This window comes from Oreochromis niloticus, linkage group LG15 (genome assembly GCF_001858045.2).
Source record: "Oreochromis niloticus isolate F11D_XX linkage group LG15, O_niloticus_UMD_NMBU, whole genome shotgun sequence".
In the NCBI taxonomy this organism is placed as follows: domain Eukaryota; kingdom Metazoa; phylum Chordata; class Actinopteri; order Cichliformes; family Cichlidae; genus Oreochromis; species Oreochromis niloticus.
In genome coordinates, this window is record NC_031980.2 from 18,693,073 (window position 1) to 18,709,217 (window position 16,145).

The window sequence follows — 16,145 nt, forward strand, 5'->3', positions numbered from 1 at the left end:
TGTGTTATAAATTATAATAATAATAATTAGAGTGTAACTATGTTACACTCTAATTATTATCACACACAAAATGTGCTCATAATGACATCTGACTAATTATGCTGCCATCCTAATTGGCTTCATATATTTTTTTAAACGTCTCATGCAGCATGTGATAGTTTCATCAAGGTGCTGTTTTTCAATGCATCTGTTTGATCTGTATTTGTAATTAAAATTAAATTATGAAGTAATTTACATAATAATTGCTCATCTCAGGTCCATATCATCAGCCTCTATAAAAGACTCCTCTATATAATGAAATTTCAGTGTCCTCATGCTGAATTAGATATGTTTTAAAATACATTTTCTCGGATTTCTGTAGGTAGTTTTGTTAGGAGAAAAAACAGCTGAAAACAACGGAAGGTAAAGTCTTAAAATGTAAAACTTGGAGTGTAACACAGGTGGTGTGTGTGAATGGCTGCCTTAAAAAAGTGCCTTTCTTGTGTGTAAAAGCCTTTACTCTTTGGTTAGAACAGATTACAGCAGAATATATATCAGGGGCCATTCAGCTGATATGAATATAGGACTCAAAAGCAGACTCAACAGACAGTCACTTCTTTAGCGCAAAACTTTATTGAATGCAGGAATCACTGTAGTCAGGGTGGCTCAGGGAGTGAGAGTCACAGGAGCGCAGTCCACTGCAACAGAAAGAGATGAGTTATATAATAAAAAGATACGAAACCAATGGTGAGTATATTTTTCAGTGATGAGTGAGAAGTGGCTTGCTTACTTAGAGGAAGTGGCGAGTTGAGGTTCCAGAGGGGGGAGCTTTGCCAGGTGAGTGTCAGAGAGCATGACAGAGCAGAAAAAACAAGATGTCTGACTTTTCCTTTCTCTTCCAGGATCAGGAGGGCAGGAGCTGCAGGGCAGGCACGGGAGATATCTGACCTCTTTCTTTGTTTATTTTTACAAGGCCGAGGAAGGATGGGCAGGGGAAACCTGTGAGTGTATTGAAAGGTAAAGAAGACCAGCGTCAGTGAAACCAAGAGAGTGACTGGAGAGTGTGAATGCTGATCCAAGGTGCAGATGACTGGAGACACAAGGTGCACAAGGTTTACATAAGAAGTATCAAATCACGGGAGTACAAGTACGCGGGATGGATGCGAGGAACTGGAACTGGAACTGAAAAATAGAACTTCAGGAGCAGGAGAGGAAAAATACACCAAACTCTGGCACTCAGCCCAGATCGTGACAATGTAAGGCATAAAGTCACATGAACACTTTATTAGGATTCATGGATGTACTGAAGGAGGACATGCAGAGGGTTGGTGTGACAGAGGAGGATGCTGGGAATAGGGTGAGATTGAGACAGATCATTCCCCGTGGCAACTCCTAACAGAAGCAGCAGAAAGAAGAAGAAGAGTTTGAGATGATTCGAGCTTTGTGACATGGTGCGTTATCCTGCCGGAAGCAGTCATCAGAAGATGGGCACAGTGTGCCCATTAAATAGGCATGGTCAGCAACAATATTCAGGTAGGCTGTGGTGTTTAAACAATGTTCATTTGGTATTAAGGAGTCCAAAGTGTGCCAAGAAAATGCCTCCCACACCATTACGTCACTAGCAGCTTGATCTATTGACACAATGCAGGATGGATACATGCTTTCATGTTGTTTATGCCAAATTTTTACCCTACCATCTGAATGTTTCATGAGAAATCAGGACTCATCAGATCACACATTCTTCCAATCTGTCAAATATTGGTAAGCCTCTGTGAATTGTAGCCTGCAGTTTCTTGTTGATAAGTGTGGCACCCACTGTCATCATCTGATACTGTAGACCATCTGCTTCAAGGCTTCATCTGCTGTGCATTCAGAGATGCTCGTCTGCATAGCGGACAGTTATTTGAACTACTGCTGCCTTTCTATCAGCTTGAAGCAGTGTGGCCAGTCTAGTCTCTCCCCTCTAACATCAACAAGGCATTTTCACCCACAGAGTTGCTGCTCACTGGATATTTTCTTTTATTCAGACCATTCTCTGCAAACCTGAGAGATGGTTGTGTTGGAAAATCCCACGAGATCAACAGATTCTGAACAGTCGATCTGGCAAAGTCAACCAATGCCACATTCAGAGTCGCTTAAATCACCTTTCTTCCCCATTCTGATGCCTGGTTTGAACTGCAGCAGGTTGTCTTGACCAGAGATGGGCAGTAAGTTACTGTAATCCAATTACTTTTTTCAAGTAATAGGTAAAGTTAGGGGCAAAGTGAGAGATTACTATTGAAAAAAGTAAATACTGTTACTTTCCCGTAAGCATGCCACACCCGGATCCTCCCACTGACATGACCGCTGCAGCACCGGGCAAACCTCCACCGACCCCACTCCTGCTAAACAGGTGAAAATAGATTTAAGAGCGACAGGACTTATTGCCGCTGAATCTTTGATTTTATTTATTTTCTGCTGTGTTTTACTTGAAAGAGTGAAACACAAAACATTATTTTATTTTACATGATGGATTTTGAGGAAAACAGGTTTAAATGTTAAACAAATTTCTTCAAGTCAAACACAGTGTTGCATATAATTTAATTTTTTGCTTAATGCAATGTAAAGTTAAAAGATTAAAACTAATAAAACAATTTTTAAAATGAGACTTTTGCATTTGATTCAATTTTATTATGCAGAAAAAATAGAATTGGGCTGAAAACAACAGATTTCATCAATACAATGTATAGTAACTCCCTTTTCCCTGTAATTATAAAACCAAGTAGAATAACAATTGATACAGCTACATTGATAGATAATATATTCACAAATAAAATTGACCATGAAATAGTAGGTGGACTTCTTATAACTGATATAAGCGATCATCTTCCTGTTTTTGCAATTTTTCAAAATTATTTTGGGATTAAAACTAAAAAAAAGAATCAAACATTTGATATGATACGACATAGAACAACAAGAGCCATTGCTGCCCTCCAGGTGGACTTAAAGGAACACAACTGGAATGAGGTTTTTGCAAATGAAGATTCAAGTAGTGCATATGATGCATTCCTATCAACTGTAATTTCACTATATGAAAAACATTGTCCTTTAATGAAAATCACTAGAAAGCATCACAGATCAAATAAGCCATGGATCACAAAGGGGATAGAAGATGCATGTAAAATGAAAAATAATCTATATAAGAGATTCATAAAACTGAGGACAAAAGATGCTGAAATAAAGTACAAGTTATATAAAAATAGATTAGTAAATATTATAAGAACAAGTAAGAAAGAATATTACCACAAATTATTGGAGCAAAATAGAAGTAACACACAAGAAACATGGAGGATATTAAATAGCATAATCAAAAAGGGCTCAAAAAATAAGAATTATCCAGACTATTTTAAAAAAGATAAAGATATTGTGCTTGATAAAACTAAAGACATTGTAAATGAATTTAATGATTTCTTTGTAAATGTTGGCTTTAATTTAGCAAAAGAAATTCCAGAGTCAAGAAATAATAATGACCTAAATAAACATATTACTCAGAATGTGTCCTCCATGTTTATTGGTGCTGTAACTCATAGAGAAATAATTAACATTGTGAAGACATTTAAAAATAAAAAGTCCACTGACTGTTTTGGTATTGACATGATGTTAGTTAAAAGTATTATAGAATATATAGTGCAACCTTTCGCATACATTTGTAATCTGTCCTTTCGAACTGGTGTGTTTCCCTCACAAATGAAAATAGCAAAAGTTATTCCAATCCATAAAAACGGAGAGAGATGTCAGTTTACCAATTACAGGCCAATATCACTACTCCCACAGTTCTCAAAAATTTTAGAAAAGTTATTTGTTAATAGACTTGATAAATATATAGAGAAGCATAATCTCCTAAGTGATAACCAATATGGCTTTAGAATGAAAAGGTCCACTTCGATGGCAGTGATGGAACTTGTAGAAGGGATATCTAATGCAATAGATAACAAGGAATATACTGTTGGTGTTTTTATAGACTTACAAAAGGCATTTGATACAATTGACCATTCTATATTAATGAATAAACTAGAGAGATATGGTATAAGAGGGATAGCATATAAGTGGATGAAAAGTTACCTGGATGACAGATATCAATATGTTGAAATCAATAATGTAAAATCTAATCAGTTGAAGGTATCTTGTGGTGTTCCTCAGGGCTCTGTGCTGGGCCCTAAATTATTCATATTATATATAAATGACATATGTAGTGTTTCCAAACTGTTAAAATGTGTATTGTTTGCTGATGATACCACTCTGTATTGCTCAGGTAAAGACCTAGAACAGCTTCTGACTACAGCGGAAAAGGAGTTAAATATATTAAAAAACTGGTTTGATGTAAATAAGTTATCGTTAAATATAAAGAAAACAAAATTGATTATTTTTGGCACTAGACAAATGAAAAATGTATCTAAAATCAGGGTTAATGGAATTGAAATTGAAAGAGTGTATGAAAATAAATTTCTTGGAGTGATAATTGATGATAAGCTGAGCTGGAAGTCTCATATAAATCATGTGACAACAAAAATGTCAAAGACCATTGCTATTCTCTACAAAACAAAGCATGTCCTGAACAAAAAATCATTATACACACTTTATTGTTCTCTGTTGCTTCCATATATGACTTATTGTCTGGAGATATGGGGTAATGCATATAAAACAAATACTCTTCCTATTTTCAAGTTACAAAAAAGAGCTATAAGAATTATAAATCAATCAAACTATATAGAACCAACTAACATTTTGTTTATTAATCTGAATACCCTAAAATTTTATGATTTAGTCGAATATAAAATGGCACAGATAATGTATAAAGCACAAAATAACTTGCTTTGCCGCAGTATTCAGAAGCTGTTTAAAGTCAGAGAGAGTCAATATGACTTAAGGGGAACAGATGTCTTTAAAACAAACAAGATAAGGACAAACATAAAGCAAAGATGTGTTTCTGTTAGAGGAGTTAACCTGTGGAATAGTTATGACAGTGATTTAAAAAGGTGTCGTTCATTTTTCTTGTTTAAAAACATGTTTAAAAATAGAGTATTAGAAAAATATATTAATCAAGAATGAAAAGAGCAAAAATAATAATTCTGAAACTCTTGATTGTTTTGCTGTGGAAATTTTTTTTTTGTTTGTTTGTTTGTTTGTTTTTGCTTTGCTTTGTTTTATTCTTTGCTTCGAGCCCTGTGTACAGGAGCTGCATGCAAAAGATTTTTTGTTAAAAGGGTTGGCATAATAAGCAAATGCTTCAGCCAATACCTTTTGATTAGCCTTGGCTCATGATTTTTTGCTTTTTGGTAATCTTTATTTTGTATTCTGTATGCTAATCAATAAAAATCAATCAATCAAAAAAGGTCTATTACTTTATTACTTATTCAGGTTGTGTATCATGTTTTTAAAAAGTATTTAAGTAATAAAGTAACTAATTACTTTTGAAAATAAGTAATCAGTAAGGTAAAGGGATTACTTTCTTGGAGAAGTAATCAGTAATTAGTAACTAATTACTATTTTCAAGTAACTTGACCAACACTGGTCTTGACCATGTCTTCATCCCTAAATGATTTAAGTTGTAACCAAGTGCTGAATAGATATATGCATTAATAAGCAGTTCAGCAGTCATACCTAATGAAATGACCAATAAACGTATAACAGTATAACTGTGTAGAACAGTGATCTTTTTCTGCACACACAAAAAAAGGCTGATAAGTTTTTACTTTTCAGAGTATCTCATAAGCACCACTCAGGAGCTCCTATTATTTTCCTTTTTTAAAAAAAATACAATCTGGTGGAATTTAGTGAAAGTGTTGAATCTGCTCTGGAAATTGTCCACACAGCAGACACACAGTCAGAGGTAAGGATACTAGATATCAACTGAATCGTAATGGCTGAAAGCTTAAAAAAATTGATCTAAGGACTGAAGTTGAAATCACAGAGAAAAGCAGATGACATGTAAGCACTGAAGTCAACTGAAACATCAAAGATGTAACTGAAGATTTAGAGATAAAAGTAGGTGAAACAAACGCACCTCTGTGATTCAACAGTGGTGCTGACACTTGTGTTCCACAATCAGCTGCTTGTTATATAAACAATGCAGAGAAAGCTTTCTGAAAGGTTTTGTCTGAACAGCATCCACACTTCAGCCGTAAAATTGTATTTGCTATAATGGAGAACAAAGAAAAGGAGTTGAGTATCACACACAGACATGCTAGAACTACCAAATGTTTGAAATACATGATATTATGCACCAATTTGTGGACTGCAGGTTTAACACCTCAAATTTTGTATTTTGACAGTCAAAATTTTTTGTTATTTTTTGAAACCTGTGATTTCTTTTAACGAGATCCAGTTAACGAGGGATGACTCTCACTTGGACTGATAGCTGTACGTAGTCACACCCTAATCCATACTGTATGATGCTTTGTTACTACCATTCTAAACAAAATCTGATTTATTAAATGAACAAATGCTATATAAAATAATACTTGAAATTAGGGACTAAAACCAAAACCCAACTGGGAGAAGATTTACCGAGGTCTCAAAACAAGAAGTGAGAAATGAGAAGTACTTTCATTTTCTCAAAGCCTTCTATACATCTTTTTGCTACAGCTGAGTCACCCCCCCTGCTGGCCCTCAGAAAGAAGTTTCCAGATTGGCTTTACAAATACACCTGGAGCCAATGTTCATCTTTTATCTACAGTTTATGCTTCCAAAAGACGTGACTGTTTACTTACCCCTCCTGCCCAGTGACGCACCTCCACATGTCAGAGGAGGAGGAATAATCTCATTGATCACACTCATGACCCATTCATGTCAGAATCACCATGGCTACCGAGTGGGGACAGAGACAAACAGAAAGAAGTGGGAGCCTTGGGAGAATTGAAGCAGTTCAATTTTCTAATTGAATAGTGATTCAATCCTCAAACTCAGTGAGCTGAAGTGCAAAGCAATTAGCCGATTAATGGTGATTGGCCTGGATGGTGAAGAGATGGGGGAAGGGCTGTTTAGTGTGTGTGCGTGCGCGCGTGTTCTTTTATCCCGGCCACATCAATCACCATCAATCATTTAATTGCTCTCACTGTACAGAGACACATACGCACAGTTTAAGCGCAGAGGGACCCCCGGTGTGACTGTGAAATTCCCTTGGCAGCAAATAATTCAGAGTATAGGCATGAAGTCACAGTGTGAAATCCCAGTAGTGCGTGGTGGATTACTGCTACTCAATTCTCGCTGCCTCTTTGAGAGACAAGCAGAGCCTGTCAGTCAGCCCGCCTCGCTCGGCTCCACGTAATTGTGAAACAGATTCTCTCCTCTGCTGTGACACACGCATAAACCAGGGGCATGTATGCACTACACAAACTACATGTATCAAGGATAAAATATATTAGAGAATTCTGGAGATCAAATCAAAGAGGTGACTCAAGGAGAGCTGAAGATATATTAGCACAACAACCACGTCCCCCAAAAAATAGGAGGTATAGCTGCTGGAAAATAGGAGGAGAGGCTACATATACAACAATACCTTTTCATTTTAAAACTAAAATGATCTCCATCCAGACAAACCTAACATAGGTTGTATTTATAGATACACTGTTTGGTAAACTACATTATGGAGCGTTGAGTTTAAACGTTTTTTTTTTTTGTCAACAGCTTAATTTTTTAGCTATACATAACCACTTGTGGAGGAAAAGGTGGATTGCTAGTGGGAAGTGATTAGCAAGGTATATTCATAAGTGCCTCTGTTGCTCTGAAAATATATGTAATGAAATAAGAGTACAATTTTAAGCACTAAAAAAAAACCCCAAATCTGTCAGTACAGACTGTTGTCCACACAACAAGCTAGTTTCAGAAAATGGCCTGCAACTGGGGGAATGAGACTTGTAATAAGAAAGCATTTTAAGTGTTTAAATAAAGTATAAAATCGCTTCATAAGAACCAATCGCTTTAGCATTTACTGCATTGACTAAATGCCGACAGTTAGTAGCTTCAGCCATCTCTGTCAGCAGTCGCCTATTACTCCATGTGGTCAGTGGCCACGCCCAAAGTGACGCAGCTTCAAGCTTCATGATTTAAACCCCTCATCTCCATCCCCATTGTATTTGTTATAAAGCTTTAGAGTCTACACATGCAAAGAAAATCCTTTATTCGGCTTTTATTTAATTTCTATTATTTATCTATTTTCTGTGAATTTTTAAGTTGATGTCAGATTGCATCGTTTTTGTTTTTTTTTAAATAGCAGTTGTGGTTTAGGAACAATACAAACACATATTCACTTGCAGCACCTTTGTAAATGATTTAACATCTGACAGAAGCTCCACTTGGTTTACAAGAAATCACTGATCAATCACAGTCCACACAGCTTTATTGCCATAGGCGAACTTAGACAAGTTGCAGTCCAGTTGTTCTTGATTGCATCACTACTTGGTTGTTTTTGTGTGTTTTTGGCTGGCTTTATCTGCGCTGCGTCGCACATTGTAAGATATCAGACAGCAAAGTACTCCTGTTTTATCCTCACTTCACTGGCTGCCTGTGCAATTTAGAGTTTATTTTAACATTTTCTTTTATGTGTTTTTAAGTGCTTAAATGGATTTGCCCCACCCTACCTCTCTGCTACAGTTGCAATCCCCTTCCTGGTCTCTTAGATCAGCTAAACAGCTGCTCCTGGATGTTTCGCGGACAGAGCACAGGCTCAGAGGGTACAGGCCTTTAACCGTAGAAAAAAATCCATTCTTAAGACCCATCTCTTCTGCTTGGCGTTCCACCCAAATGTGTTTATTTGTGACTGTTTTACTCATGTTTAATTCCACCTTGTATTGTATTGATGCTTTAATGTTGTGTTGTAAATTTAATTACATTTTTAGATGGATTTTTATTTATATTTTTATTAAAAATGTATTCTAACATATTTTTATTGCTATGTTTAACACTTTGTCAGTGGCTTATAAATAAAGGTGTCTTGGCTTGGCTTAACATGGAGTTCTGTGAGTTGGGGTTTATATGAGGTAATGCAGTTTTTGGCATGTTTGCACACTGGCTTATTATTTCTGGCTCAAGAGGTTGCTGCTGGTTTAGGAATAGAAAAAAAAACAACCTCCAATGAAAAAACAAAATCCATGTCGCACGTGTCCTTGTTTCTAAAGGTCTCCTACGCACATCAATCAATTCTGCAAGAGTTTTCATCATTTGCACCTCAGAAAACCTTTTCTGCTTTCAGTTACCTAAAACTGACCTGGTATTTAAACATATAAAATTTCACTATAGATAATAAGTTAATGCACCTGTCAGTACAGATGTTTGCAAGCTTAAACACTGAACGGATGAATGGCCGAATCCTCAAACTCCAGCTTGGATATTATAATGAAATCTCCTGGGCAGAATCCCTGCAGTATGTTCTTGTTCTTTCTGCAATTTACTCAAGTGTGATTTGGGTAAACGCCATTTGGCTTCTGGAAAAAGTGTCAAACCACTCTAAATACAAGTGTAAGGAGCAACAGAAGCAAAGAAAACAACAAAAACAAGTTAATAAAAAAGATGGTCCTTGCCTGTCTCAAATGATACACTAGCTAAATACACTCCATCAATTATAAATGTATGAGCGTGAAGCATAGCCACACAATGACATCAAACAGGGAAATGCTCAAATGGGGGCCACGAGCAGCAGGCAGTCATTTCTCACTCATCGTCATGATACTTAATTTTTTTGGCTTGGGGCCACTATAGGACTCAAAGACCGACTTTCATTTGGGTGGAAACTCTGTGACCACTTGGGGAAAATGAGAGAACTAAGAGAAGAGAGTCAGAGGCAACGAGAGCAGGGGAGAGAAAGGCTCACTGAAAAGGACAGGGTCAGGAAAACTGAAAGCCAAAATTCAACAGCAGTAGAAAATTGATGTATGTGCAATGAAAATGAAGAGAATGAGAAAAAAAAACGTGGAAAGAAGCAGAAACGGCTTTAATATTTCCATCCACGTATTAGCTAGTTGTCCTCATTTATTTAGGTCAGGCTCCTTAATGATTGTGTGAAAGTGCTTTACTCAAATCCCATGTTTCTCCGGCTGCAAAATGAGCTGGAAAAGAGTTTTGCACGCATGTAATTATATGAGCACTAAGGCGTCTTGATCCTTGAGTTATCTGAGTAGCTGCAATTGTGTGCATGCACTTGTCTATAAATCAATGTGAATTAAGGCTGGACTGATACATTGAGATGTGAGAGTCTGGATGTGGGTTTCTCTTAAAGGGAAATGTAGAGTTGTGCAACTTACATCTTATTTTTTTTTGTTTTCATTACATTTTTTATTGGTACTGTGTTGACTGCCTGCCTGCTATACCCCTGATTAATAGAAGCTGTTGATTCCAGGATAACAATACAATAACTCATTTATCTGTGACAGGTGAACACACCTATCATGCGTGAGATTCCACATATATATGTCTGTAGCACAATAATTTTCTTTTGCGGTAAAATCGGTAAAAGGTTCTCTCTGCTCATCTATCTAATAGCTGTTGTTGCATTACTTCCTAAGCAAGAGACACATTATTTGCCAAGAGTATTATTACAGTGGACTGTGAGATTACAAAATAATGTTTTCTCCTGTATGGCAGCCAGAAGCCACAATCAAGGATTAAGGTAATTTTTGCGACTCTGTCCTGCTCTTTATTGAATTTAGGAAACTGAATACTTCACTGAGCCCAGGAAGCGATACTCAACATTATGTATTTGCCAGTAACAGATCAGTGAAGCAGCTGTGTGGCTTGTCCAAGAAGGATTTTTTAAGTGGATATCGAAAAACATTTGTTGAAATTCACATCATAAAACGCACTAAATTCAGACAAGACTGAGATGATCATATTTGGGCCCGAGAAACCTCAGAAACATGGCACCTAACCAGACACTTGCTCTAGATGGCATTACCTGGCCTCGAGCAGCACTGTGAGGAATACTGCAGTCATTTTTGACCAGGATACGCTTTCAGCCATCTGTGTAATACCTCTAAAATTAGAAATGTCCAGACTCTGAGTAATTCTGAAAAGCTAGTTTACACATTTCTTACTTCTAAGCTATTATAAAGACCTCACAGTATCACATTATCTTAACAGAGCACTTTGCTTATTGTGGTACTTGAAACTTACCAAAGTAGAATGGGAGGCAGAGCCTTCAGCTTTCAGGCAACTCTTTTGTGGAACCATTTCCCAGTTTGGTTTCAGGAGGCACACAACCTACTTAGTTTTACGACTGGACTTAAGATTAGGTGACTGCTTTTGTAAATACGTCAGTGAAGATGTTTGAGCGCTTGTTGGCAGAGCTGGAACCACATCTAAGGAGGTAGAGACATAATTTCAGAGAGCCAACTGACCCGGAGCAGCAAGTAACTATATAATTGTATAATTTTATATTCTGGATCGATGCACATTTTGAGCTACAAGTGCACTTGTTGCCACATGCACTGATCTAAATGAGCAGATCTGTTTATTTACATGTGAAAAATCTAAAAAATCAAGTAACAGTAAAGGACGCAGGATGTAATTGTGAATGGCTGCATTAAAGAAAGGTCTTTAGCCTCAATCCTTTAGCAGCATACAGGAAATTATACATAGCACACAGGATTCTAGGAGACCTTAAATGCAAGACACAAGAAACATTTGTCTAATGAACAAACTCAAAAGGATTTTAGGTAATGAATGATTTTCTCAAAAGCTGGATGTCACACACTGGTAAGAAGGTTTTCACATAGGAAGTGAAATCTTCTATAATTTTATTTAAAGTAAAATTCTGATCATAGGTAAGTAACTTGTAATCTGAACAGGTACATTTTCTGGAACTTTCTCAAGGCTGAAAGCTCACGAGAGCAATTTTTTACTTTGCTCTCTGTCCTCATTACTCTACACAAGGTCAGCTCTGGGCCTCCAAGTCTGCAAAAACAGGTATGTTTTCCTGCTCCCCATGGAAAACATACCTGCTTTGGCAGATACACAAGTTAGTATTCCAGCAGGCACCACAAACAGGACTCACTTTGAGGAGGAAGTATGAGCATGAGTACAAGATTATAAGACAAGTAAGCAAATCGTAAATCATAAATCTGACCTGTAAACAGCCCAAGCAACATTCCCACATGGAGCACATTAATAACCTGGCAATGGGCAGTGATGAGAGCTGGGAAACAGGAGTGCCTGCTTGGCTCTTTCCTGGACCGCACCCACTAATAGAAGAAAATGCTTAGTTTCACTGATGGTCCAGGTCCACATGCAGGGGAGACAAAGATACAGTCACATAGATATTAATGTAAAGTCAAAACTTGATGGATTGTCGGAGCATTACGGCTACCGTAGTCAGGAGCCTCGCAGAGTAATATGTACTCTGCTTCAACGTAATATTACCGTACTGAGTGTGTATAAGGACCATAACTGGCACCTGTAAAAGACATGGTGACAAATCGGATGTAAAACTCAAGGCTGTCAGTCACGCAGAACTTGGGAACAGAGCAGCTGCAAAATCTATCTTTGTTATTATGCTCAGCGTCTTTTAGTTTACATTTTGACTGCACAGTTGTGAGCTTTTTCTTATGCACAAAAACAACATTTTTTTAATTTAATGTCTGGATCATTATTTTAATAAATGCTGATACTTTATTTCTGAGTAATTTTTTCATGTCCATCTACGCTGTATCTTAATAAAAGTGGAAAAAGAGGACACAGCTTTGACTAAGAACTCTCTTTTTGTTCTTACTTTATGGCTTAAAAAAAAAATATCGAGATATATATCGTAGATCACCATCCAGCTAAAGAATGTCGAGATATGAATATTGGGCCATATCGCCCAGCCCTATTACAAAGTAAAGGAAAAGTGTAAGAAACACATACAGCTGGGAGAGCGCAATGCCCAACCCAAGCCACTGTGGGTGTGCCTAAATACACGAAATAATGAGCTTGCTTTAAGATGCGTTTTGAATTTCAGCAATAGGTACAGCACTACATTACAACAATAGACAGGAGAAGTGGTGTGTTCACATACTGATACAAAGGAGGAGTCCAAAAATATGTATATAGCATTGAAATGTCAGCCTTCAGAAACCACTGGCAGGCTGACCCTAATGTGAAAGCAGCAAATGTTTATAGTCCGTCCTTCACTGTTAAGCATGCAGCGCTGGGATAAACAGACATGCTTTAGTGGGTGTTTGCTGCCAACCTTGGGGTTATTTATGAGCTTGCTACATACAGCCTTTGCTTCTCAGCCAAACACCCTGACTGGTTTATGCTTTGTTGCTTCTAGCTCAACAGTCACTGTAAACAGCAGACTCAGCACTGAATATCTTGTTCACATTTTGTGGAAGGGAAGAGGATTTGGAGGGAAGTGGGGGAGTATGAGGGCAGGAGGGGAGTGCTGGTAAAGGAGGATGGGAATAAATACAAATTATTGCAAATTATTTGCAATAATTATTACATTTGCTCTTTCTTTAATGGTCAGATTGCATGTGTCTGACAACTCCCTAAATATAATTTAAAATATTGTTTTGATTAGTAAAACTAAACTGTCCAGTCAAAGACTCACTGAAAATAATCCTGATCACATTTTTTCTCCTTCTACAGATAGTCAATTATTAAGTTCACTGCAAAGCTTTTGAAACAACCTGGACTGCTGATTGTAGCTTTGATTTGTACCTTTTCTTGTCCTTGGTGCACCTTCAGTGCACAAGACAAATTTCCATGCAGGCACAATAAAATTTATCTTAATCTCAAACTGCACTGACCTGAGTTTGTGTATAGTGTCTCCTCCATCAGGGTGAGTGAATGAGGTGTTATCATAGTGTGCTCACACACTGCAAGAACAAATTGCTCTGGAGAAGTGCAGGTATACAGATAGCACTGAAATATGTGACAGATATGGTTGATAAATCATGAAGCTATCTCGGGTTTCTGTATCCATGCACTTAAGAGAAAGCATCAGTGGCTGCTGTAGCTTTATGGTGGGCTTTCAGGTGACACAAAAACATGCTTGGATATCAGTGATGTTACATACATCCACTTTCTAGCATTATATATAGCACAACAGAGTAAGAGGTCTGCACTGGTAGGTGCAAATAACACTTAAAAATGAAATACCACCTTTCTTCCATAAAGCTGGAACATGTGACCTGAAGATAAAAACACCTCTTGCAGGTGAAAGATAACCACTATAATCTTCTCATCACTAAGCCTGTAGAAAGAGTTGTTCTGGTCCTGTATAGCTTGTAACACAAGCATAGGTAGTTGGTTAAGATCACTGACACTATGTGCTATTGCTTTATGCTCCTAGAAAGGCTCCAATACCAATGAATGTAAAAAAAAAAAAAGAACAACTCAATATTCTTTAATATATGAATCTACATTGATAACTTATTTACATTTACATTTGCAAGATTTTTAGAAAACTTCTGACTGAAATGTAAACTCGTGTGAGATTTTTAGTTGATAAACCTTTGGTATCAATTTCAAAATCCTATGTTGGCACATTCACAGGTTACCGCATTCACAAACCCGCCCGCCCAACGGGGTGAAGACGATACCCCATCAGCCTTTTACAGCTGAGGGGTAAAGCGTATTTATTCCTTTTACAGCCCAACACTGTTTGTAGCTTTACTGGTTAATGACACACAAATTCAATAAAGTGACCTTTCCAAAGTGGACTTTGGAATCACTATGCAAATCCCTAAGTATTTCCATACAAAGTGAAGTTAAACTACTACTTCACTGCATCACAACTGTGGGTATTATCAAGCTGATAAATCTCCAGTTGGTCTGCCTAATAGAACCGAGAGTGGGTGGTAAACAGCAAAACTTTAGCAGCTGAATTAGCAAGCGCCACAAGCTCTGCTTTCTACTAAAGGGAACTGACTGTTGTAGAAAATTGCAGGGTGCTCTGAACTGCCATTTCCATTGATTTGGCTTTGTGTTACCCATTTCTCTTTTCTCTTCAGAGACTTCAAGACCTGGTGCCAAAACTTGATTTAATGACAAGTGAGGCTATCCAGGAACACTCCAAACTTTTCTATTGTATTTTAAACCCAAGATTTCTAAGATTTTCGACATCTGGCATTAATATGTCAGATGTAGTGACACTTAGCACTATTTGATTAGTCTTCTTATATGAAACCAAGATCAGAATCACAACACAAATGTACACGTCTCATATCATGGTTCATCCTCCCATGATGTGATCCAACCTCACCAGATACCATGCCACTATTATTGATCTCTCACTGCATTAATTACTGAGGTGGATTAGTTATTGAACTCTCACTGGTTTAGTAATACAGAATATTGTATAGTGTATGAGCAATATTTTGGGTGCCCATGACAGAGAAATGAAGAGATTGGTTCATGGCTGTAGCTAGTTTCACGATAACTACAGGTAGAGTCACGTGAAAAAGAAAGTATACCCTTACTGCTTCCATAGGAATTAAGAAGTTAAGAAATGTGAGAAACTCTATAAAGGCAGAAGACTTTGCAGTTTGCAGGTCTGAAGGATTCAGGTGTGCGTTGATACAACGCCACATTCTTCCTTGGAGCGAATGTCCCAGCAAATTCATCCAAAGATCAGACCATGCAATGCTCAGAGAAATTGTAAAATGTTTATTGTAAAACAGCTCCATCTCAGACTCTGAAGGCCTCAGTTGGTATGTTAAAAATTAAAGTTTATGACAGTACAATTAGAAAAAGACTGAACAAGTTTGGCTTGTTTGGAAGGAGGCCTCTTTTCCCTAAAAGGAACATGGCAACCCGGCTTAGGTTTGCAAAGTTGTATTTGAACGGAATACAAGACTTTGAGAACAATGTCCTTTGGACAGATACGTTAGAGGTGCAGAAGTTTGGCCATAATTTGTCAGAAACCAAACACAGCATGTCTGCACAAACATCAGGTGACGACCTAGGCATCTTGAGTCAACCTTAAACTCATTTGTATAGCAATGTATTCCCACTAAAGGTGGTAACACAAGCACAAACACGAGTCATTTAGTTTTTAAGATGACTGCACAAAGTCCCGTGAAAACTCTCCTTTTCACATGACTGTATATCAGCCGAGCTTTGCATGAAACATGTAATTTAGATGAGAATCAGTCCAACCATTTTTATTAAAAGTACATTTTATGTTAGTGTATAGAATTTATATAGTGACC

At 37.3% G+C, this 16,145-nt stretch overlaps 1 long non-coding RNA gene across 1 annotated transcript; it reads right to left on the bottom strand.

The window, feature by feature from the left end:
* Positions 1 to 592: 592 nt before the first annotated feature.
* LOC102077164 (uncharacterized) lies at positions 593 to 8,855 on the bottom strand. Its single transcript, XR_267409.3, has 4 exons — positions 6,729 to 8,855; positions 6,023 to 6,154; positions 770 to 978; positions 593 to 677 (listed from the first exon to the last, which is right to left on the bottom strand). It is a non-coding gene; the product is annotated as an uncharacterized LOC102077164 (long non-coding RNA).
* Positions 8,856 to 16,145: the final 7,290 nt, after the last annotated feature.